The following is a 26426-nucleotide window of genomic DNA, read 5'->3' on the forward strand; positions in this document are numbered from 1 at the left end:
GGGAAGCCAGAAGATAATAAGGACAACGAGGGTCATGACCGCGTGGCGGGGAGGGAAACGCATCGCACGGCAACGAAGGAAAAATGGATGGTAAATGCATGAAATGTAAAGAAAATAGAAAGGAAATTTTCCTGTTTGGGGCTGGACAGGAAAGGCTGCTTTTGGTAGTTTCGTTTTTTGCTCGTGGGCACCCATCCCGCTCTGTCCCAGCAACACGTCCGTATTGATAAGTACCCCCTCACCTTTCAGGCGCACAGTCAACAAGAGGGATCTCTGGCCTCCGTCACAGCCCTTTAAAGGGCCACTGACGTCATCAGCCGGCGCCGAAGCCCGGGGCGTGGCTTAGTGCCACATACTTGCGCGGGTAAGGGGGGGTGTGCCCGATCGCGCCCCGGCTAGCTCGCTAGCGTCGCTCGCCTCTTCTCTCCCCATTTTACGTCCCGCCGTCCTTCGTGGGGAGGACGGCGCTTCTGTTATGGGTTGGGCTCTGGCCAGTCGGCACAGACCCACCTATAAACTGCAGCTAGCAACATTTTTTTTTTTTACTGGGTGATGAGCTTTCTTGAAAATTCAGTCAGTGTTGCTTGATGCACACAAGTTGTTATTTTAGAAGAGACTTAAGCGTGTACATTTGGCAGCTTATTTGCGTAATTTTACATATGCTAATTACCTTGTGCAATTGATTTCAGACTGATCATTTGTTGGCTGAGTGGGAGGTCTGTGTGAACTGGGGGGAGTTCAGCGGGAAGAAACAGGAGGGTCTCGATGATCTGGAGAAGGACTGAGTGAACTGGTGGAGGTTTTGGCAAACTGGTAATTTATATTATGTGTGCATGGTTTAAAATATACCAGCTTCCGCGTGTAAACAGGATTTTACGTGAACAAGACAATTCTTTCTGTGTGTAAAATGTGCATGTGTATGTTTTAAAACAGGTAGAAAAGGTCTGCGCTTTCAATGCATTGCACATATTTGTGCATAAAGAAACAAAATATTAGGGAGAAGACATAGGTGTATTTTGTAATCTGTGCATACCCGATACACACAGGCTATAAAATATTGCCATAGATCTCCATGCAGCCACATATGTGCATACATGGGGCCGCATGAAGTTGTCTCAATGTTGTCCTTATTGCGTGTGCATAAATCTCCATGCAGCCGCGTACGCGTGAAAACTGCTTACCACAGACAGTTTTGAAAGTTGGGCTCCTATTAAATATTTTGCTTGAACAATTACGAAGTAACCTCCTGAGTCTTGGTCTTCTCATCTCATCACAGGACTGAAACACAGATCTACTTTACTTTTTCTCCATGTTTCGTCCAACATATCCTCCTACCTCTCTGCTGGGAACCTCATTCTCAGCTCTTCCAAAACAGAGATATTGAGCATCAGTTTCAACTTGTCTAACTCTAGACATTAAACATGTGGTTTCATTAATTCTGTTTCCACCTTCTATCCTTCCTGTCTTCTGTTAAAAAAAATACAGGGGTTCCGATTAACTTCTCTCTTTTTTTTTTTTTTTTTTTAATCTTCCCTTACAAGCACCTTCTAATCTTCTCTCAGTTTTCAGTTATTCAGCACCTGAAAGATGTGTCCATCTCGGGCCTCCTCATGACTAGAGTGTATTTTTACCTGGCAGTTCCTCCTGTTCCAGCAGAACCAGGGCTGGAATCCTATGTCAAAAGCCTTTTCACAACTCCCTGGGAATTTTTCCCCTGTTTTATATCTTTTCCCTCTGCTCTGGGCCATGGAAATTCTACAGCCCTGCAATCCTGGGCCCTCAATCTAGCTACAGGGAACATAACTTTCAAACCTATTTGCGTTACTGGATTTGTGGGCATCAGGGGATGCGCAGAGATATATCCTCAGGGCCGCCATCAGGAATTTTGAGGCCCCATACAGCCAAAATGTCTGGGCCCCCAAGCGCACCTGCCGCCTGGCGGCTGCGGGCCCCCATATGTGGCAGTAGATCCTGGGGCCCCATACTGCAGGCCCAAGAATACTGCCCTGATGGCGGCCCTGTATATCCTAGTATTTTATAAACTGCGCAGTGGGTTACTGCGCAGTTTTATAAAATGCCACAAAGTTCAGCTCTGAAAGCACACGTGTACGTTTCCATGCACGCGAATATTTGCAAAATATTTATATGTTTCCATGCATGTACTTTCTCTAGCTGTTTTATAAAAATATGCGTGGCTATTTTACACGCTAAAATATATATAACATTATGCGTAAAACCCTGATTTATACGTGGATGTAGTTATGTTTTAAAATCACCAGTTTGCTGATAACTCTGCCAGTTCATCCAGTACATCTGCAGTTCACCAAGACCATCCTAGCACCTCACCCTGAACTCCTTCCAGGTCACCCAGACTTCCCACCCAAAAATAGCAGACAACAAATGAGTCTGATATCAATTGCGCCAGTTAATTAGCAGGTATAAAATTGTGTGAACAACTTTCCTATTGCATTTGCATAAATCTCTTATAAAAGAGCAACTTCCACATGCACGTCTTGGGCCAGACCCATAACAGCCCTAGATCACCCCTTTTTTGTGCAGGTAAATGCTGGCAACAAAACAGAATATATGCACGCATTTCAATGTTTCTAAAATAGCATATACACGAATACAGGCTACTTCTGCATGTATATGCTAATTTTCCACACATAACCACTTTAAAAACTGACTCGACAGTTTATTATTCACTTCCCACCCCCTCAGGAACTGTGAGTGCTGCCTCTGCAGCATCCCCAGTTCCAGCGATTTGGACAGTGAAAGACTGAAGCCAGGAACTGAACCCAGGTCCCACAGCATTAGCCACCATTATATTCTGATGCACTTCCTCAATCTTCTCTTCAGATTCTTCAAAATATCACTGCTTGTTTTTTTTCTACTTGTTTCCTTGTTACCATCCCTGGGAACTCTCCAGATTTTACCCAGACACTCAGGGAACTTGCATAGAAACATAGAAACATAGAAATGACGGCAGAAGAAGACCGAATGGCCCATCCAGTCTGCCCAGCAAGCCTCACACATTTTTTCTCTCATTCTTATCTGTTACTCTTAGCTCCTTGTTCTATTCCCGTTCCACCCCCACCATTAATGTAGAGAGCAGTGATGGAGCTGCATGCAAGTGAAATATCTAGCTTGATTAGTTAGGGGTAGTAGGGGCAGTAACCGCCGCGATAAGCAAGCTACACCCATGCTTATTTGTTTTACCTAGACTATGTTGTACAGCTCTTGTTGGTTTTTTTTTTTTTTCTTCTCCCCTGCTGTAGAAGCAGAGAGCCATGCTGGATATGCATTGAAAGTGAAGTATCAGGCACATTTGGTTGGGGTAGTAACCGCCGTAACAAGCCAGCTACTCCTCGCTTTGTGATTGCGAATCCTTTTTTTTCTTCACCCCTGTTGTTGAAGCTATGCAGGATATGCGTGAAGCATCAGTTTTTTTTTTTTGTTTTTTTTTTTTTTTCCCCCTGCCCTTGAAGCAGAGAGCTATGCTGGAAATGCGTGATGTATCAGTCTTTCTCCCATGCCGATGCAGGAGAGAACCATGCTGGATATGCATGGAAAGTGAAGTATCAGGCACATTTGGTTTGGGGTAGTAACTGCCGTAACAAGCCAGCTACTCCCCGCGTTTTGAGTGCGAACCCTTTTTCTTCTCCTTTGCCGTTGTAGCAGAGAGCTCTGCTGGATGTGTGAAGTATCAGTTATTCTTCTCCCCTGTCATTGAAGCAGAGAGCTATGCTGTATATGCATTGAAAGTGAAGTATCAGGCATATTTGGTTTGGGGTAGTAACCGCCGTAACAAGCCAGCTACTCCCCTCTTTATGAGTGCAAATCCTTTTTTCCATTACCTCTTGCTGTTGAAGCTTAGAGCAATGTAGGAGTCACAGTAAGCATGTGTATGTTTATTTAGTAAGGGTATTGTGTCAATAGCCATCATTCTGGCGAGTCACCCACTCTTCATTGGTGGCCTCTTGACTTTATGGATCCGCAGTGTTTATCCCACGCCCCTTTGAAGTCTTTCACAGTTCTGGTCTTCACCACTTCCTCCGGAAGGGCATTCCAGGCATCCACCACCCTCTCCGTGAAGAAATACTTCCTGACATTGGTTCTGAATCTTCCTCCCTGGAGCCTCAAATCGTGACCCCTGGTTCTGCTGATTATTTTCCTACGGAAGAGGTTTGTCGTTGTTTTTGGATCATTAAAACCTTTCAAGTATCTGAAAGTCTGTATCATATCACCTCTGCTCCTCCTCTCCTCCAGGGTGTACATATTTAGATTCTTCAATCTCTCCTCGTACGTCATCCTATGAAGATCCTCCACCTTCCTGGTCGCCCTTCTCTGTACCGCTTCCATCTTGTCTTTGTCTTTTTGTAGATACGGTCTCCAGAACTGAACACAGTACTCCAGGTGAGGCCTCACCAAGGACCTGTACAAGGGAATAATCACTTCCCTTTTCTTACTTGATATTCCTCTCTCTATGCAGCCCAGCATTCTTCTGGCTTTTGCTATCGCCTTGTCGCATTGTTTCGCTGTCTTCACATCATTAGACACTATCACCCCAAGGTCCCTCTCCTGCTCCGTGCTCATCAGCCTTTCCCCCCCCATCGAGTACAGTTCATTCGGATTTCCACTCCCCATATGCATGACTTTGCACTTCTTGGCATTGAATCTCAGCTGCCATATCTTCGACCACTCTTCCAGTTTCCTTAGATCCCGTCTCATTCTCTCCACTCCTTCCGGCGTGTCCACTCTGTTGCAGATCTTAGTGTCATCCGCAAAAAGACAAACCTTACCTTCTATCCCGTCTGCAATGTCGCTCACAAAGATATTGAACAGGACCGGTCCCAACACCGATCCTTGCGGCACACCACTTAAAACCGCTCTCTCTTCAGAGAAGGCTCCATTTACCATCACACATTGTTTTCTGTCCGTCAACCAATTTGCAATCCAGGTCACCACATCGGCACTCACTCCCAAGCTTCTCGTTTTATTCACCAGTCTCCTGTGCGGAACCGTATCAAAAGCTTTGCTGAAATCCAAGTAGATGACATCTAGTGCTCTTCCTTGATCCAATTCCTTGGTTACCCAGTCAAAAAAGTCAATCAAATTTGTCTGACAGGATCTTCCCCTGGTGAATCCATGCTGCCTCTGGTCCATCAATTCTCCAGACTGTAGATAGTTGACTATTCTCTCTTTCAGCAGTGACTCCATTACTTTTCCCACCACCGAAGTGAGGCTAACCGGTCTGTAGTTGCCTGCCTCTTCCCTGTTCCCACTCTTGTGAAGCGGGACCACCACCGCTCTTCTCCAATCACTCGGCACCACTCCCGTTTCTAGGGATCTATTGAACAGGTCACACAGCGGACCCGCCAGAACATCTCTGAGCTCCCTCAATATCCTTGGATGAATCCCATCAGGCCCCATGGCTTTGTCCACTTTCAGGTTCTTTAGTTCTTCCCACACATTTTCTACTGTAAAAGGATTTCAACTGCTGGATCTCCAGGGAAACACTAGAAAGCTCTGGACATCTTTGTTCACAGCTCCAGCCACTTCCCTTCCTCGGTAAGCCTGCCAGGAACAGGAGGAGAGGGGTAAGACTGGAGCGGACACTGCAGGCAGCATGTGGAGAGAAACTGAAAGGAGCTGTAACACAAACAACTAAATCTAAGGCTGTAATTACAGGATTTATTCATTCACCTGTGTGAGAGAGCCCAGGTCACGGAGCGATGAATTATAAGAAGTGGGAGCAAAGAAAGTGCTGGGGTCAACGAGAAAGGAAGGGGAAGCATGATGGCGCTATCCCTCGAGGGGAGAAATGTGGTGGCGGTGATGGCGAGTAGGAGGGGGAAAGAGACAAAGTATGGATTTGTGGTAGGAGAGAAAACGCTGATAAACTTTATCTCTCCCTCCCAATCAACAGCAATCTCAGGATGACCACGACTCAAAACTCCCCAGGTATGCTCAAAACTTCCATGCCGCCCTGCTGCTGCTGTTCCCTGATCAATTTCCTCCGTCAGTATCTGTGCCGGTGCAAGGATGTCCAGCTGCTCTGAGCGGTGATCTCTATCTCCCCGACCCCCTGAATTGCACTATCAATGATCTCACCGACCTCTGCGTTGCACCACTCGACTCCTTCCCTTTTCAAACATGACGCCCTGCCCAATTCCGGCATCCTAGAGGCCATCTTGTCTGCCTTATACATCCCGCCAGCCCTGGTCAGTATAAAATCCTCCTGCTTACCTTTAAATGTTTTCAAGGTTCTGCCCCAGCATAGCTTTCTTCTCTCATTGCATGCTTTATTCTTTCTCGCTTTTTCCACTAGCCTGTCTTTACTTTACTGGTTCTCCCATGCTCAGAGCATGGGAGAACCATTTCTGGCCTTTTCTCTACTTGCCCATTTTCTCAGATATCAGAGTCATTAACTCTCTTCCCTCTTTCAAGTTTAAACTAAAAACTAACACAATCCGCCCGGATTTACGCGAGCAGGGCCCTCGCGTGCCTATTTTGCATAGGCTGCCGGCACGCGCAGAGCTCCGGGACGCGCATAAGTCCCGGGGGTTTTTAAAAGGGGCGTGTCGGGGCAGGGCCGAATGACGCGGCGTTTCGGGGGCGGGACCAGGGGCGTGGCGCTGGCCCGGGGACATGGTCGAGGCCTCCGGACCAGCCCCCGGGTCGGATGACGGCACAGGCGTAAATCGAGGGACAAAGGTAAGGGGGGGTTTAGATAGGGCCGGGGGGTGGGTTAGGTAGGGGAAGGGAGGGGAAGGTGAGGGGAGGGCGAAAGAAAATTCCCTCCGAGGCCGCTCCGATTTCGGAGCGGCCTCGGAGGGAACAGAGGCAGGCTGTGCGGCTTGGCGCGCACAGGCTGCCCAAAATCGGCAGCCTTGTGCGCGCCAATCCCGGATTTTTGTTTGCGCCTGGTGCGCGAACAAAAGTACGCGATCACGCTATTTTTTAAAATCTACCCCAATAAGCATAATACTTTGCTCAAAACTAAACTCAAATCCTACTTTTCTCATTTTGCTTTCCTCGAAACTTAGATAATGCACATATCTATTAACTTCTTTTTTACACAGTTGTGTACATTTTCCTTTGCCAGGTGACTTGGATAAAGATCACTAAAAATAGAAACATAGAAAATAAGAAATGACGGCAGAAGGAGACCAATAGGCCCATCCAGTCTGCCCAGCAAGCTTTCATACTTATTTTCTCATACTTATCTGTTACTCTGAGTTTAGGGCCCTTATTGGTAACTTTTTGATTCTAATTTCCTTCCTCCCCCGCCACTGATGCAGACAGCAGTGTTGGAAGCTGTATCTAAGTGAAGTATAAGGATTAATGTTTGAGGGTAGTAACCATCGTATTGAGCAAGTTACCCCGATGTTTGTATACTCATACTGCTCAGATCAATGCCTTGTTAGATGTTGTCTGGATGTAAATCCTATTTCTTCATTCCCCACCCTGCCGTTGAAGCAGTGAGCTATGCTGGATATGCTTTCCAAGTGAAGTAACAGACGTAATTTGATAGGGGAAGTAACAGACTTAATTTGATAGGGGTAGTAACCACCACAATAAGGAGGCTACTCCTGCGCTAACTTGTTTACCCAGACTGTGCAATTCTGTCCTTGCTCGTCGTTGTCTGAATGTAAAACCTCTTTTCTTCATTCCCCCTATCGTTGAAGTAGTGAGCTACGCTGGATATGCTTTCCAAGTGAATTAACAGGCTTAATTGGTTTGGGGGTAGTAACCGCCGCAACAAGCAAGCTATTCCCACACTTATTTGTTTACCCAGAAATATACAGCATTTGGGAATGGCTAGAACGTATGGTGTCACCAAATTTACTACAATGCACAGTTCTTTTTTTATATATATGTATTTGTAAGATGCAACATTATAATACAATACAAAAATGAACCAGCAATACAAGGTATACAGTTATAATGAAAATAGAATACTATACATCTCTGTTACATTATGCAACATCGCATCATATTTTAGGAAATTATAGACTTATACTGGCTACTATAAAAGCCACAAAAGGCAAGGTAAGACTAGAATAGACAACCATTCATGCCAATCATTCACTCAGTAACTATTAAAATGTAAAAAATAAATAAGATAAAACTAATCTTAAACGAAATGGAGAATTATGAAAATTACTAATTAACAGAATATGGCACATCTTTCAATTTATCTTGTATATTCAAAGTAAAATTGTTTTCATGCTATTATGTAATCTTTGGCCACTTTTCTAGCTGTATATAATACATCTGCAGTATATGCTCAGATTGTATCCACCTACTCATTTGTTGAATCCAAAGAGAAGATGGAAGGGTTTAGGATCAAGCCAAAATGTCATAATAAAATATTTTGCTATGAGCATTGGAATGCCACAAATTTCTGCAATCCTTTAGGGAGTTCATCTGCCCAAGCTAAAGACCCCAATATCATATATACATTGGTTTACAAGAAACAATTTTACCAATAGTGTTGGTCTTAGATCTTAGGACATAAAGACAAATTATGAATCAGTGTGCCAGACAAATGACATTTGATACAAATTAAAAAAAATAATAATTTGCCATACTGGGTCAGACCGAGAGTCCACCAAGCCCAGCATCCTATTTCCAACAGTGACCAATCCAGGTTACAAGTACCTGGCAAGTACCCAAACATAAAGTAGATCCCATGATTCTAATTCCAGTAATAGCAGTGGCTATTCCCTAAATCAACTTGATAGCAATTAATGGATTTTTCCTGCAGGAGGTTATCCAAATCTTTTTTTTAAACCCAACTACATTAACTGCCCTAACCACATCCTGTGCCAACACATTCCAGAGCTTAATTGTGTGTTGAGTGAAAAAGAATTTTCTACAATTAGTTTTAAATGTGCCACACGCTAACTTCATGGAGTGCCCCCTAGTCCTTCTATTATCTGAAAGAGTAAATAACCGATTCACATTTACCCGTTCTAGACCTCTCATGATTTCATAGACCTCTATCATATCTCCCCTCAGCTGTCTCTTCTCCAAGCTGAACAGCCCTAACCTCTTTAGCCGTTCCACATAGGGGAGCTGTTCTATCCTCTTTATCATTTTGATCGCCCTTCTCTGTACCTTTTCCAGTGCAAGTATTTTTTTTTTTTTTTTTAGATGCGGTGACCAAAATTGTACACAGTACTCAAGGTACAGTCTCATCATGGAGTGATACAGAGGCATTATGATATCCTCCATTTTATTTGCCATTCCCTTCCTAATAATTCCTAACATTGTGTTTGGTTTTTTTGACTGCCACATTGCACTGAGCTGATGATTTCAATGTATCATCCACTATGACATCCAGATCTTTTTCCTGGGTGGTAGTTCCTAATATGGAACCTAACATCGTGTAACTAAAGTATGGGTTATTTTTCCCTATATGCATCACTTTGCATTTGTCCACATTAAATTTCATCTGCCATTTGGATGCCCAATCTTCCAGTCTCGCAAGGTCCTCCTGCAATTTCTCACAATCTGCTTGTGATTTAACTACTCTGAATAATTTTATGTCATCTGCAAATTTGCTTGATGTGGCGGTTACTCCCTTAACCATTAAGCCTTATGCTTCACTTTTGATGCAACTCCAGCATTACTCTCTGCATCAATGGCAAGGGGTGCCAGGAAATTCGAATCAAGCGGTTACCAACAAGGGCCCTGAACTTGGTAGTTGGCGAAACAGATAAGTATGGGAAAATAAGAGTGGGAGCTTGATGGGCAGACTGGATGGGCCGTTTGGTCTTTTTCTGTCGTCATTTCTATGTTTCTATATGTTAGAAAGCTCTGCTTTGAATACTGTACTGTTAGTCCAATAAAAACTATCACAGTCTCCAGAGAATCCAAGTGACTACATGTGTTGGGTTACATGGTTTGCAGAGCCAAATAAAAAGCTGCCGATTCTTGAAAAACAACCATCCTAGGCTTTGGACATCTACCTTCTTTTCACAACCAACACTGAGCAGCCCTGTACTACAATGTTCTTTTCCCATTGCAAACGTTATACAAAATTCTCCCAAAATAATGCTGAATTCTAAAAGTCACTTTTATCTGAATACTAATGTCACTCTTCCAACAGCAGCAATTCCCCAATATAAAAAATGATTAAGACTCAGAAGCAGGAAGCACTTTCTGCCAGCCTTTGTGCAGTCTGCAGAAGGGATTTCAGTCTGTTCTCCATAATTGTATAAATTGTTGTCAATCATATCCCTGCTTTTCAATGCAGATAGCAAGTTACAGTATATGTAATCCCAGAATGCACACATAACTCAACCATGCAGTTCTCTTTCCATATTTGGGACAGATAGATAGTGCACATTCTCATGTACATTGCTGCTGTCTTGTCATTTTTGTGACATGTGTATACTCTCAATATGTACACTGGAGATAAATCCACATTCTCATTTCCACATGGGAATTTTCTGCCTGGCACCTGAATAAAGAGATGCAGGGTGGGGATGATGACAATAATGAAGTATTGTAATAATGTTAAATGATCATATTACTTAATGGCACTTTAAAAGCTGCATGTTTATTTTTTAGTCTAAAGTTTGGGCTGGTTTGCATGCCTGTAACGCTTGCTAGGCTATTTTTTTTTTAATTGTATTTTGTTATTTTGAGGATCAGCTTTTTTGGTTGTGCCATAGCTTGTTGCTGCTATTGGCCCACGGGGATTCTTGCAGGGCATTATATTTTTAAAGGGTAATTTTATAACAGCTCGCATAATATTAAAGTCTGCGTATGCTTTGTACATGCACACATTAACAAGTTAATTTACAAAGCAGTCATCTTTGGAAGGCATGTGAAAGCTTCTTACAGTCAATGGAGATCTGCTGCTGCCATTCTAGTCACATTAATAGAGACTGACAGTCCTATGCAATAGGCTTTAGCATTCACGTTAAGGGCCTTGTGTGTATGCTAAAAATAGCAGACTATGCAGGAAGGCCTTACATGCTTGTTGAGTGGATCCAGAAGAGGTTAGCATGAACACATAAAGATTGCCGTGTCTGCACATGCAAAACAAGAATGACATATGCAAACAAGGATTTAGCAAGCGCTTGGTAAATGTTCAAAAATCCAGAAAATGGCTAACTTATCCTGCTGAAGTTATCTGGATAAGTTATCTGAGATATTTTATTGACAAATAAAATTATGGGGCTACCTTTAGACAGATAACTTTAAACCTAACCAGCCATGGGGGTAATTCTCAAAAGGATTTACACATGTTAATGTAACTATTATTGTAGAACTTTTCAAAAGCCATTTACCCACATAAAGCACATGAGCATGGATAAAACTTATGGACAATTCAATGGCATATATTGTAGTAATTTTCAAAAGCCCACTTACACAAAGTGCATTTAAACATCTAAGACCTATTTTTAAGCATGTAAATGCTTTTGAAAAGCAGGCCCTATTTTTAAATACAACCAATTAGTTTTGAAGTTTTCCAGGTACAAGTAACTGGATAATGTTAAGCTTATACAGCTATATTCCAAGAATATAGCTTATATAAATTGAGGCCAGCATGCCAATGGCTCTCATCCACTCAAGCCTCTCCTCCAAAATCTTGTAAAATGTGGCAGATTGCCAACAAGATGGGCTATCCTCCTCCCCAGCGATTTCACCTCTCGTGAAATGTAAGAATGACTCTCCTCCCCCAATCCCATAAATCAACTCCAACCCTGCCGCCCCTGCCAGCACCCACTAACTGGCCTCCTGTTGGCATCATGTGTTGTCTTGCCAGAAATGCCGTTAGTGTAAGCTACCAATGTTGTCAAGGCAACAAATTACACCTCCAGGAGTGATAGGCTTGTAATATGTCCCAGGCCATTTAGCGATTGACAGCAGGGACAGGAAGGGTGTTGTTGGCTTGGGGGTGGGAGAATGGGAGGGGATGGGAGGATGGTCACTTTCAAATTTCATGAGACGTGGAATTGCCAGTTTGGTGGGTGGGTGAGAGACTGGCCTGCTTCCTCAGTGACTGCCACTTTTTACAAAATTTCGGGGGCACTGGGAGTAGGGGTCACAGTTTTATCAGCCTCAACTAATATGCCACTCTGTGGGAAGAGAAGGGCCCTGGCTGCCACTCCTGTTGGTGCTTATCCAGCTATATTTTTTGATTATAGCCACATAAGCTTAAAGTTACTTGGTGACAAGTTCCCCTCTCATGGCCACATCTTGAGTTAGCTGAATAATTTATTCGGCTAACTCCAAATACTGGAGTTAGATGGATAAGTTACCCAGCTATCTCATCCCCAGCATGGAATGTCCTTGAAATGCCTCTAAGTTATCCGGCTAAATTTTATGTGAATAATGACTCATTCAGATAAAATGTAGCTAGATAAATGTCAGCAATATTTAAACCTGGCCCTTACCAGATACCTAATAAGTTATCCAGTTCAATGCTATTGAATATTGACTTCATGGTATTCTCATCCTCTACACTATTTCCTGAGCGCTTGCTAACTGGACACTATTTAATACTTATCTTAGACCAGTGTTAATGTATTAATGTGAGCCTATTACGTACCAAAGATAAGCTAAATAGCATGATGCTTAATTGGGCATGCTTTTTTAGAGGGTTCACCTAACAAAGGGCTTGAAATATGAAGGAGATGGACAAAAGATGACATTATAGAACTGTACCAATAGGTCCTTGGGCATGAACAATTTTCACCACGCTTCTCTTTACCAAAACAAAAAATACAACTTTTGAGGGACTTCTTACAGGCATCCACACTACAAATGTTTTCCCAGATTAAGCAGTTGCACATCACAGAAGCTAGTCAAGCATTGCTCCATGTCTTACAAAGTACACGGCACAGAGGTTTCATATTAGTGTGGCAATGGACAGCTCCCAAGAAACTGGCATGAGTCTCGGGATCATTGCTATTTTGGTTGTGGCTGAGCTGGCCGAGGGGTACTGCTGGAATGTAAATGTCTGCCCATGCATGTCTTAAAAAAACATTTTTGGGCAGACTCCCCATGCAGGGGGATTATCCTAGGGACAAGGGATTAGCCTGTGGTCCCCCCCACATTCCTTCTTTCATGTCTCTTCATGAAAAAAAATGTTTTACACGGAGAAGTCATGGAGGAGAGGGAGAGAATGATGGTGAAAAGGAGGTGACAGAGGAGATGTATAAGCACTTAAAAAATAAATCCACCTTTCTTTATAAAAGGCAAATGTATTTCCATACAACAGAGCATTCCTAGAACAAAATATGGGGTCATATGTGGGCACTGCCATCTGTACCATCTGATCTATTCCAAAGGAGCACAACCCTGGTCCTCAAGAGCCACATACAGGTCTGGCAGTGCTTAATTTGGGAGGGAACAGCCTGGAACACTGTTCCTCCCCTTCTTTTCAGACTAAAGAGGTAGAGCGGCAGGGGTGATCTGCTCCAGCCCTTCTCCTCCACGCAGCCTGCCGATCAAACCCACTGCTTCTGCTGCTGCTGGGTGTATTTGCATATATATGTGAGAGAGAGAGCGATTGTGTGTGTAGGAGAGAACTCACACCCGGCTCCTCCCCCACTCCCTTATATTTCCCTTCCCCCACTCCATAGTTCCACTACCTTTTTGTCTACAAATTAAGACCTGGTACCAAGCTATGCAAATTAACTAGGTAACAGATTTTATATTGGGGAAGCAGTTAAATAGCTATTCTAAATAAAATAAAATAAATAAAATGATGAATATTCACTATTAATAATCTGAAAACTAGGTCTCTTTGCACTCCATAAGGATCAGGACTGTATGTCTCCAGCTTATGCTGATAACTAGCAAGGCAGAATACAAATTAAGCATCACCTAGACTGAGAAGTTGCTAAGATGAGCTGCTCAATGGTAACATTATTGGCATCTGCATTAGTATTCAATAAGACCCTGTTGTTTTAAGTAACTTACGTCTTATTTGTGATAAATAACACCTCCAGGAGCACCCTCTTTGCAGCCTGTAGCTTTAGGCAACTATTGATTTGCTGGTCTCATCAGTCATGGCAGCTTTACATGTGTGTGCCTGCTAAAGAAAGGCTATGAATACTCTTTATAGGAATGGAATCATGGGATAGGTTAGGTAACCCTGGTCCTCCAGTATCACAAGCAGGTTAGGTTGTCCTACTTGAATCTCGACAGATGTCCGGCACTGCAGGCAGAGAGTTCTCTAACTCTGTGCAAGCTTTGCCAATCTCCTGAGGAGAAGCAGGCTTGCAAACATACAGACTAGATGGCAAGCTATCAAAGATGACAATTTGGGAGAAAGAGGCGAGGTGCAATCACTTCCTTACCTTTGCCCCTATGATATGACTTAAAAATGACTCTGAGTGTAGTGTTATTTAAGCTGAGGCCCAGGAGCACATCTGTTCACTGACTTGACCTAAACTAAGCCCAGGGACTTAATTTTGTAACTCTCATGTTAAGTTATTTTGTTCTGAATTGGGGAAAAAAGAGAACTTCTACATTCCCCAGACAGCCCAGGATGGGCTCAAGAAATCTTGTCTGCATGAGTACAATATGATGCACCACAGAGCAATAACACCTTTAAATCCTGAGAACGTTTCAAACCCAGCACTCTTAGAAGAAGAGGGTTTCTTGGTATTAGTCTAACTTTCTGCTTGACCAAGGCCCAGGCAATGTTTGCTGCTGCTCTAGATGAATGAAAGTTTGATGCTCTCCCTTCTTGAGAACGGAGTTGGTAGAGTAAGAAGGCCTGGCAGAACTTGAGCACTATTTGTCTTGGGAAGAGAAAAGCAGTGGCTCCGATGGGTAGGAGCCCTTTCCTCTCTGCAAAAGGTGGGGGCCCCTCCTTTACAAACCTCTTCTCCTTGCAGGTCTCAGAGGCCGCCGCCTCCTCCTCCTCCTCCTCCCTTGTGCATTTCCTTTTCACAGAGGAATCGTTCTGCTGGAAGGAGGATGAGGGATGCTACTGCTGCACTTCTCGCAGGGGTGAGCAAGCACAGTGATGTGCTACCTGTGTGGGTGACTTGTTAATTCTGCTAAACAAAACAGATCCACTCTGCAGAGTATGTTATATCAATACTACTACAAAAATTCCATGTGCTTCTTTTTCTCTTGACATCAGATTTTGTCATTAAACATTTATAAAATGCTATATGTAAAAAAAATCACCTCAGCTAAAAGATTTCTAAATTATCCCTATCACCTGAGAAGCAGGTTGTTAATACAAAAAAACAAAACAATGCACTTTGAAATGTCCGTATGCCAATGCCGGAAGTCTAAGAAGTAAGATGGAAGAGTTAGAGTGTATAGCAGTAAATGATGAGACAGACATAATTGGCATCACAGAGACCTGGTGGAAGGAGGATAACCGATGGGGCAGTGCTATATCAGGGTACAAATTATATTGCAATGATAGGGAGGATCAACTCGGTGGGGGTGTGGCACTTTATGTCTGGGGGGGTATAGAGTCCAACAGGATAAAGATCATACAAGAGACTAAATGCTCAGTAGAATCTATATCGCTGGAAATCCCATGTGTGTTGGGTAAGAGTATACTGATAGGAGTATTTTACTGTCCACCTGGACAAAATGGTCAGACAGATGATGAAATGCTAAGAGAAATCATGGAAGCTAATCAATTTGGCAGTGCAATAATAATGGGAGATTTCAATTACCCCAATACTGACTGGGTAAATGTAACATCAGAACATGCTAGAGACAAAGTTCCTGGATGGAATAAATGACTGTTTCATGGAGCAATTGGTTCAGGAAGCTACAAGTGAGGAAGCAATTTTAGATCTAATTCTTAGTGGAACGCAGGATTTAGTGAGAGACGTAATGGTGGTGGGGCCACTTGGCAATAGTGATCATAACATGATCAAATTCGAACTAATGACTGGAAGGGGGACAATTTGTAAATCTACAGCTCTAACACTAATTTTCAAAAGGGAAATGTTGATAAAATGAGGAAAATAAAATCTTAGAAGTGCAGTCCAGATGTATTCCACGCATTAAGAAAGGAAGAAGGAAGACAAAGCGATTACCAGCATGGTTAAAAGGTGAGGTGAAAGAGGCTATTTTATCCAAAAAAAATCATTCAAAAATTTGAAGGATCCACCTGAAGAAAATAGGAAAAATCATAAGCATTGTCAAGTTAAGTGTAAAACATTGATAAGATAGGCGAAGAGAGAATTTGAAAAGATGTTGGCTGTAGAGGCAAAAACTCATAATAAAAACTTTTTAAACATACTCGAAGCAAGAAACCTGAGAGGGAGTTGGTTAGACCGTTAGATGACCTAGGGGTAAAGGGGTTCTTAGGGAAGATAAGGCCATTGCAGAAAGACTAAATTAATTCTTTGCTTCTATGTTTACTAACGAGGATGTTGGGGAGATACCGATTCCAGAGATGGTTTGCAAGGGTGATGAGTCAGATGAACTGAACCAAATCACTGTGAACCTGGAAGATGTAGTAAGCCAGATTGACAAACTAAAGAGTAACAAATTAACTGGACTGGATGGTATGCAACCCAAAGTTCTGAAGGAACTAAAAAATTAAATTTCAGACCTATTAGTTAAAATTTGTAACCTATCATTAAAATCATCCATTATACCTGAAGACTAGAGGATGGCCAATGTAACCCCAATATTTAAAAAGAGCTCCAGTGGTGATCCAGGAATCTATAGACCAGTGAGCCTGACTTCAGTGTCGGGAAAAATAGTGAAAACTATTCTAAAGATCAAAATCAAAAGTACAGGCAACATGGATTTACCCAAGGGAAGTCTTGCTTCACAAATCTGCTTCATTTTTTTGAAGGGGTTAATAAATATGTGGATAAAGGTGACCCAGTAGATCTAGTGTATTTGGATTTTCTGAAGGTGTTTGACAAAGTCCCTCATAAAAGGCTTCTAAGAAAACCAAAACATCATGGGATAGGAGGCGATGTCCTTTCGTGGATTACAAACTGATTATAAGACAGGAAATAGAGAGTAGGATTAAATGGTCAAATTTCTCAGTGGAATAGGGTAAACAGTGGCATGCCTCAGGGACCTGTACTTGGACCGGTGCTTTTCAATATTTATTTATTTTTTGAGTTTTTTTCTATACCGGCATTCGCGATGGGAATCGCATCATGCCGGTTTACAATTAACAAGGTGTGACAAAAGGAAAATAAGAACATTAACAAGTGCTAAAAGAGAAAATAGCAGTTACAATAAAACAGGGACATAATACAACTTGGAACGGTGAGAAGGCGATAGTAATTTAACAGTGAAAAATAAAAGAATAAACCTGCCAGTTTAAAAGATATTGTCAAATTAAGGAATTGTCAAAGTTGTTGATTACCCTGCTGGGTGGTCAGAGTTGAAATTAGGTTCAAATGGTGTCTGGAAATGCTTTCATAAATAACCAGGTTTTAAGTCTTTTTCTAAATGTTGGAAGGCAGGGTTCCTGTCTCACTTCTGGTGGGATGGAATTCCACAAAGTAGGTCCTGCTGTGGAGAATCCCTGTCTCTGAGAGTCATATGGTTAAAGGTTTTGGAAGGAGCAACCTGTAGTGAATCTCTGTAGGACTCTCTGATTGGTCTGGCAGAGGTATGTTTTTTAAATGGGATTTGGAGGTTAAGCGGAGAGAGTTGATGGAAAGCTTTGTAAATGGTGGTAATGGACTTATATAAGATTCTATAGTGAACTGGCAGCCAATGCAAGTCTTTGAGAATCGGAGATATGTGGTCTCTTCTTCTTGTGTTTGTCAATATTCTGGCCGCCGTGTTCTGAACCATCTGAAGGGGTTTAGTGTGGGAAGACGGGAGACCTAATAGAATGGAATTGCAATAATCTAACTTAGAGAAGATTATTGATTGCAAGACTGTTCTGTAGTCGTGGGAGTGGAAAAGTGGTTTAATTCTTTTTAAGACGTGCAGTTTATGAAAGCAGTCCTTAGTGGTTTGATTAATAAAAGATTTTAGATTTAGCCGATTATCAATGATAGCTCCTAGGTCTCTTACTTGTGATGTTTGAAAGCCGGTTAGTGGATTTGAGGTGAGGTTACTGTTTTCGGGGGAAATTATGAGAAGTTCAGTTTTTGAAGAATTTAGGATTAGATTTAGACTGGAGAGGAGGTTGTCAATTTTTTGAAGGCAATTTTCCCAGATTTTGATAGTTTTTGTGAGGGATTCTTTGATAGGGATGACAATCTGGATGTCATCCGCGTATAGAAAGTATTTGAGGTTCAGTTTGGTTAATAGTTGACATAGGGGGAGGAGGTAAATGTTAAAGAGCGTGGGAGAAAGGGAGAAGCCCTGTGGAACTCCTAGCGTGGAAGGATAAAACTGAGATTCTTTGTTATGTATTTTGACTTTGTATCCTCTGTTTCCCAAGAATGATTTGAACCAGGCAAGTGCAGAGCCTATTCTGATGTTCGCTAGTTGATTTAGGAGGAGGGAGTGATTAACAGTATAAAAGGCGGCCGATAGGTCGAGGAGTATCAGCAGGTAGGCATGACCTTTATCGAGTCCCATGATGAGGTAATCTGTCAGGGATATGAGAAGTGATTCGGTACTTAAAGATTTTCGGAAGCCATATTGAGTGGGGAATAATATATTGTGGTCTTCGAGGTATTCTGATAATCTGGCGTTGACTAATTTTTCCATTACCTTAGCTATGAAAGGGAGGTTGGAGATTGGGCGAAAGTTGGAAGGATCTTTGGGATTTAAATTAGGTTTTTTTAAGAGAGGTTTGATGGAAGCAATTTTCAGGTCGTCTGGATAGATTCCTTGGGCTAAGGAACAATTGATAATGTCAGTCAGGGTTTTGGAGATGGTATCTGGTATTAGCAGCAGTAGTTTGGAAGAGATATGGTCAAATGGGTGAGAGGAGGGTTTCATTCTCTTCAATCCTGATTTGGTCTCTGATGTTGCAATAGGTTCGAAGGCTTGTATAGAAATGCCTTTGCAGTGATGGAGGTATGTGCTGAATGGAGCTAAGGTATTAGGTTTCAGCTGTGATTGCAGGTTGGAAATTTTGTTACTGAAGAAGATGGCCAACTCCTCTGCTTTTTCGTGCGCTTGGTTGAGTGGAATGTCCGGTGGATTGACTTGAGTTAAATTCGAGACGTAAGTAAAAAGGGCTTTTGAATCAAAGATGAGGTGATGGATCTTGTGAGCGTAGAAGTCCCTTTTTGTTTTTAATGTGGCGCTCTTGTATAGGTGAAGGGCGAGTTTGTAAGCTGAGAGGGAGGTCGGTGATGGTGCTTTACGCCATTTACTTTCTTTTTGTCGAAGGGAGTGTTTGAGTTTTTGAAGTTCTTCGTTAAACCAGGGTTGTCTTTTGGAGGCATTGTGTTTCGGTTTTTTTGTTGCCAGTGGACAGAGTTTATTTGCTGCCGATACTGTGATGTTGGACCAGGAGTTGGGAGTAGAGATATCTATATGAGGGAGTTCTAGGACAAGGTGTTCGTGTAGTTCATTGGATGAACAAAGATTTCTGTAGGTAAACTGAGATTGAGGATCGTGTTTGTTGCTCGATTGTGCCAGCGAAAATGTGGTAGAGATTAATGCGTGGTCTGACCAGGGGACTGATTTGCATATGGGTGGCGCTGAGTGTGAGATGCCTGAGTTTACAAAAATGAGATCCAAAGTGTGTCCTGCTCTGTGGGTGGGGTTGTTGATTATCTGCTTGAATCCCATGGCGGTCATGGCGTTTAGGAAAGTTTCACAGTTTGTAGAGGGAGAGGGGTCATCAACATGTAAGTTAAAATCTCCCAATATATTTATAAATTATCTGCAAAGGAATATGACAAGTGATCAAATTTGCAGATGATACAACTTATTCAGAGTAGTTAAATCACAAGTGGATTGTGATAAATTGCAGAAGACCCTTGTGAGACTGGAAGATTGGGCATCCAAATGGCAGATGAAATGTAATGTGAACAAGTGCAAGGTTTTGCATATAGGGAAAAATAACCCATGCTGTAGTTACACCATGTTAGGAGTTAACACCCAGGAAAAAGATCTAGGCATCATAGTGAATGATACATTGAAATTGTCTGCGTAGTGTGCTGTGGCAGTCAAAAAAGTAAACAGAATGTTAGGAATAGTCAGGAAGGGAATGGTTAATAAAACGGAAATGTCATAATGCCTCTGTATTGCTCCATGGTGAAACTGCACTTTGAATACTGTGTACAATTCTGGACACCGCATCTCAAAAAAGATATAGCTGCACTGGAGAAGGTACAGAGAAGGGCGACCAAAATGATAAAGGGAATGGAACAGCTCCCCTATGAGGAAAGACTGAAGAGGTTAGGGCTGTTCAGCTTGGAGAAGAGACGGTTGAAGGGGGATATGATAGAGGTCTTTAAAATCATGCGAGGTCTAGCATGGGTAGATGTGAATTGGTTATTTAATCTTTCGGATAATCGAAGGACTAGGGGCACTCCATGAAGTTAGCAAATAGCATATTTAAAACCAATTGGAGAAAATTATTTTTCATTCAACGCACAATAAAGCTCTAGAATTTGTTGCCAGAGGATGTGGTTAGTGCAGTTAGAGTAGCTGGGTTTAAAAAAGGTTTGGATAAGTTCTTGGAGGAGAAGTCCTTAACTGCTATTAATTAAGTTGCCTTAGGGAATAGCCTCTGCTATTACTGGCATCAGTAGCATGGGATTTTCTTAGTGTTTGGGTACTTGCCAGGTTCTTATAGCCTGGATTGGCCACTGTTGGAAACAGGATGCTGGGCTTGATGGACCCTTGGTCTGACCCAGTATGGCAATTTCTTATGTTGTTATGATCTGAACCACTGACCTCTGCTTTGGACCTGGATCTCTCTCTTCCCTGTTGCCTGCCTCTGACTTCAGCTCTGAACTGTGTCTACACCCTGCTTGCATCCTGCCTTGACCTCCAGCTAGCCCTTGAAAATTGTCCAGACCAGGCCTTGCCTCTTGGGTCCCCTTTTCTAAGTCCTGCTGGCCTGTGGAACCCAAAGACTCAACCTGCGGGGAACAGGGCTGCTATAGATGAAGCTCCAGTCTATTCCAAGTCCAAGGCACCTTCACCTGCTGGAGGCATGGGCCTAGGAGGTTTACCTTCTAGGCTGAGTCAACTCAGCCTTGTAGCTGAGTTGACTCACTACAAGGGTCCACTATCCTTGTAGGAAATAGTTTCTGGCTCTCAGAAAACATGTCCAATCTCTGTAGGCTAGTGACAGACTTGGGGAAGCTGAGACAGTGATGAATGTAGAGGAGTTTTCCAGGGCCATAGTAGAGTGGCCCTAACTCCATTCTGGCAACATCTGTGCTGCTTTGGAGAAGAAAGCTCATTTAGAACAATAGCCTCACTTTGGTGTGGCAGGATGTGATCCTGTAGTAGGACCTGCTCTCTCACACTGAGGTCGTCTCTCCAGGGGTGTATGCCCAGGAGGAAAGGGTTGTAATTTGTGATTTGCTCATCAGAAATGTTTTCTACAGAACATTTATCCTGCTTGACTCTATGCCATCCTTAACAGGCCAGAGACACACGGAGAAAGAGAGACTTTTTCCCTGTCCAGTGCACAAGTGCCTGGAAGAATTTGAATCGGGTTTTGGAGTAAGTGAATTGCTTTGTGAATTCATTTTTTAAGCTTTTTTCCCCTTTTGGAATCCCTGGTCCTGGTTTGAGAAGGGATAGGGCCCAGACTTGGGAGGACAGAGGTAGAAAAGACTTGCTGTGCCAAGCTTACAACCCATGGAGGGACAGTAGCGACTCACCACAAGAGATAGAGTTTGTTTGTTAGCATTTTGAGAAGAATTTTTGGTCTTTTTCTTGCATTGGGAGAAAGGTTTGCTGTCCAGAAGTTAGGGGAAAAGGAGGCCTGATTTGTTTATGGCCACAGGACCTTTCGTCCAGAGAGATCCAGCTATACAGATAAGTGAGGAGATGAGGAGTAAGAAGATTGGGACATCTGGCGATCCCCACCAGGGTTTTCACAATGGTGCAGCAGACAAGGGCTGATTTTTAAAGATCTGGAGTTCACCTGGACCGTAGGTACTGTTTGGGGAAGGGATCCCACTACGCTTAGGTTACCCCAGCCACCTGGGACACTTATCTTTCCAACCCTGGAGAATATCTCAGCACTCAGAGCTGAGGAATATTTTCACAAGAGAGAAACTTAAGGAAATACACCATTCTGGGACATGGATATACCTGGGAATCTGTCTGTTGGTGAAAACACATTAAACTGAACTAATCACAGAAAGGTTTGAATTTAGAACACCCAACCTGAGGGTCCTGCCTGTTCCATTCACTGCACCGGCGCTTAAGCATTGCCAATAACATGCAATGAGGCTTCCGGGCTTGAAGGTTCAACCTTTCCCCGATTGAGAGAATCCATGCCCCGGGGTGAAAGGACTGTGAACTGGGACTTAGCCCCGGGACTGAATGTGACCTCTGCACATTTCAGACAACACCCTGAAACAATAGAAAGGGAAAATAACATGGCAATACAGTAATAAGGGAAGACTTACATTTTATACCGAATGCACCTACTTCTTTACTGCTCGCTACTGACTTGCAATCTACCTCATATCTGTGTGTATCCATTATTTATGTAGTCTGCCCTGAGCCTACCTTTAGGAAAAGGCATAATATTAACTGCTTATAAATAAATAAATAACCCAGTACTGACTGGATAAATGTCGCAAAGAGAAGTTTCTAGATGCCATAAATCGCTATTTCATGGAACCCATGAGAGGGGTAGCTATGTTAGATCTACTTCCCAGTGCAATGCAGGACCTGGTGCAAAGGGTTAACTGGTGGGAACTGCTTAGCAACTGTGGTCATATTGCAATGGAATTTGACATAATCACTGGAGGAAGGGCATTACGTAAAGCTACTGTAGAAAGCTTTAACTTTAAAGAGGGTAATTTTCAACAATGTGCTTAAGTTAAGGCTGCATTTTATAAACTGTGTGGCAGCGGGAGAAAGGAGAAGTCGGTATTGTGTGGGCAGCCAGCTCAGCGAGTTACCTCGGCAGATGCACGTGGCAGCCCAGTGTTCCTTCTCAGCTACTGCTTCCAAGACTCAGAGAGTCACATCCAGTACTTAGTGCAAACTCTTTCCACCTCACTCAGCCTGGGGTAAAACAAGAGGAGATGCTATGTGCAGACTGTGCGGCTCAAAGCGGGGCCTAGCTATCTATGCCCTGCATGATTACCACACTCCAGGGCCCATGCTGTAGCTAGGAAGAGGCAGACACGAGTGCAAGTTTAGGAGCCACTGCTGTTGCTGCGAGAATCAACAGATCAGGTCTAAAGGCACACTGCTTGGTGAAACACCGACCTATTTTATAAAAATACATGTATATATTTTGAACAGGAAATAAAAGTTACCTGTGTGTGTAATTAACCTCAGTTTATGCACGGAGGAAGGTATTTTATAATGTTTGTGCATACTCTGCTTATGTGTATACTTTTAATCACCATTCTTTGATACTTCTGCCACTTAGCCCAGACCTCCCATACAAAATAACTGTGCACATATTTTCACACCCTGCCCCAAAATACCTTCAAAATGCTTTCTTTCTTACTTGCATAGAAGTAACGCCCGAAAATTCGCTTAAAATTCACAAGGGCTATACATGCGCCTATATCCTGATTTTGCAAGCACAACATCAACATAACACTCACAAGTTAATTGCCTAAATGACAAACCCAGCATATTCAGCAACTTATCAAGCTAAATAATATTATATTTATATAATTTATCCAGATAAAAAAGGGACATTTCGGGGGTGTTTCAGGTTAACCAGATAACTTTAGATCTGCTTCTGAATAGGCCTAAAGTTTTGTGGCCTGATAACATGCTACTTAACTGAATATCTTTAAAGGATATCTGGCTAAGTATTGCTGACATGGTAGGGGAGAAAGGGGATTGAGCCATGGTCCTGTCAGGCCATTTTCTTCTTCTTTTTTTAATTTAAATTATATTGGATTTTAACAAAATATATTGTTAGTATCCATAAGGCAACCATATTGGAATCTAAAGCATAATTAACACATCACCCCTATTTACCAAATATAAAATTCCAATAGACAAGTCCCCAAATTTTAAGAGAGGCCAAAAAGAAAACCTAAAAGGTATCAAGAAAAAAAGCTGTAACAATTACAGCATAAGGAGAGAGTTAAAGAGAAAAAAAAAAATATATACCTCACACATTTATTTATTTATTTATTTAAGGGTTTTTATATACCGCAGTACGTAAAGAGATACATCACCGCGGTTTACATTTAACAATAACTTAGCAACAGGCTTTACATTGACATTATTAATAGGTATTACATATACATTTCACGTTATTACTACATATCAGGTCTCCTTATCCACAAGAAATGTCTCAAGATGGGTTGGATCCTGAAATATAAACTTATTCTTCTGATGCATAAGCAGACATTTACAGGGGAATAAAAAAAAACCAAAACCTGCCCCCCGAGGATAGAACTCTTGGTTTTAACAGCAAAAATTGTTTCCTCCTCAATTGGGTATTTCTAGAAACATCATGAAATACTTGAATTTTTTGACCACAAAAAGAAACACCTTTATTTTTAAAATATTTCTGGAAGCACCAAATTTTTATCCTGCTCACTACAAAAGGATACCAAGAGTATAGCTCTGGTGGGGATATCATCAATAGAAGCCTCCAAAAAGGAGGTCAAATTAGGACTATCCCCTGCAAAATGTCCATCTCCTCTTCCTGTCCTTCTAACCTAGTCCTAAACTGAGGAATATAATACATTTTAGATATATAAATTTCTTTCACTAAAGAAATAGATAATACTTCACCAATATATTTTTTAAACAATTCAGTAGCAGACAATAACCTTGAGACAGGGAAATTTAGAAAACGAAGATTCCTTATTTGGATCCCATTTTTCAAATTTTCCAATTGTTTTTGTGACATTAAACTATCCTTTATAAAGGAAGTACTAGATAGCTATAAAGACACAATTTGAGATGTTGTAGACCTCAAGGTAACTTCTAAATTATTTAAACATGTTCCATGGTCTTCAAGAGTATTCTTAATTTCACTAGAAAATTTACCAAACTGGGATATTGGGAAAGATAGTGATTTCTCCATATTTATAAGCACCGTCCAAATATCAGCTAAGGTCATTTTCTGGGGATCAAGAAGCTTGGAGCCAAAACTTCCAGTCTGAGAGGTAACTCCTAACAGATGAGGACCAGGCTCCACTGTTGCCCGGTAGTTCCTACCATATTAGATTGTAAAGTAGCTACATGCGAATCTATTGGGCCTTTCACAGCTGAAGAACCAGGAGAAGATGTCAAAAATGTGGTCTTCCTCTTCCTGCCAATAAACCTTCAGTAGTAGAAGGCTAAACTGAAAAAAAGGGGAAAAAGGAAACCCCACCATAAGGGGCGCACCTCCTTTGGCGCGCAGCTTTGGCTGTGAGCCGGCGGCTGTGCGCCACTGCCTCGCAGATTATCTCGAGTCCTCAGGCCCCGATTGATGAAGTCATCAGGGGGCGGGAACAACACTGCACAGCAAGACTCAGGTGAATCAAGCCCTCAGATTGCAGTCCTCCAGCTTGCAGTCTAGCCAGTCTCACCAAATGGGTGGATGGTCTCTCTCTCCAGATGGCCTCCCAGGCCATACTCTTCTAACTGCCCACCCCCAAACCTTTTTAAACAAGTAAGATACGCTGGCATTGAACCCCAGTCCCTGATCCCGATTTTAACTTAAACATGGGAACTGGCTGCCTCCCCCCATTTTCCCCACCCCCACGGACAAATCAGGGCATCTGCTCCCCATCCCTCGGATCTCCCCCACCAACCCAGTCCAGCTGGGAGTGAGGGACCCTCTGCCCTGCTCCTGGTGCCTAAGTTACGCTTTCAGCACTGCCTCTGTCAGAACAGCGCTGGAGGCACCAGGACCAGGGAAGAGGGGCATTTGCTCCTGGGTGGCCTAAAAACATTACTGGGGGAAAGGATGGAGATGGTCTGGGCCCCAATTTGTCCTTGTGGGGTGGAAGGAGGGAAACAGCCAGATTCCATGTTTAAGTTAAAATTGGGACCAGGGACTGATGTTGCATGCCAGCATATTTTAAATGTTTATAAAGGATTTTGGGAAGGGGAGGTTAGAAGGGTATGGCCTGAAAGGGCCTTAGAATTAGCTTGGGTGGAGGAGGAAGGAGACTGGGCCACTGAAACATGATTTTGTTTCCTGATGACAGCACTACTTAGCCGGGTATCTTTTAAAGATATCCGGTTAAGTTGCATTTTATCTGGCCACACAAAACTGGATAATCTTAGGCTGGTGTATTCAGCGGGACTGGTACCTTGCTACCTTTAACCGGATAACTTGTCCACTAATCGGCCTACTGAATTTGGACCCCACAGTAGATGTCAGCAGATAAAGATCTAAAAGTTCCAGCAAGGTG

General features: G+C 42.6%; 1 protein-coding gene across 1 annotated transcript in view; it reads right to left on the reverse strand.

Annotated features, from left to right (window-relative positions):
* Positions 1-26426, reverse strand: part of TSPAN4 (tetraspanin 4) — a 597345-nt gene that overhangs the window by 351406 nt on the left and 219513 nt on the right.

This window comes from Rhinatrema bivittatum, chromosome 17, assembly GCF_901001135.1.
Source record: "Rhinatrema bivittatum chromosome 17, aRhiBiv1.1, whole genome shotgun sequence".
In the NCBI taxonomy this organism is placed as follows: domain Eukaryota; kingdom Metazoa; phylum Chordata; class Amphibia; order Gymnophiona; family Rhinatrematidae; genus Rhinatrema; species Rhinatrema bivittatum.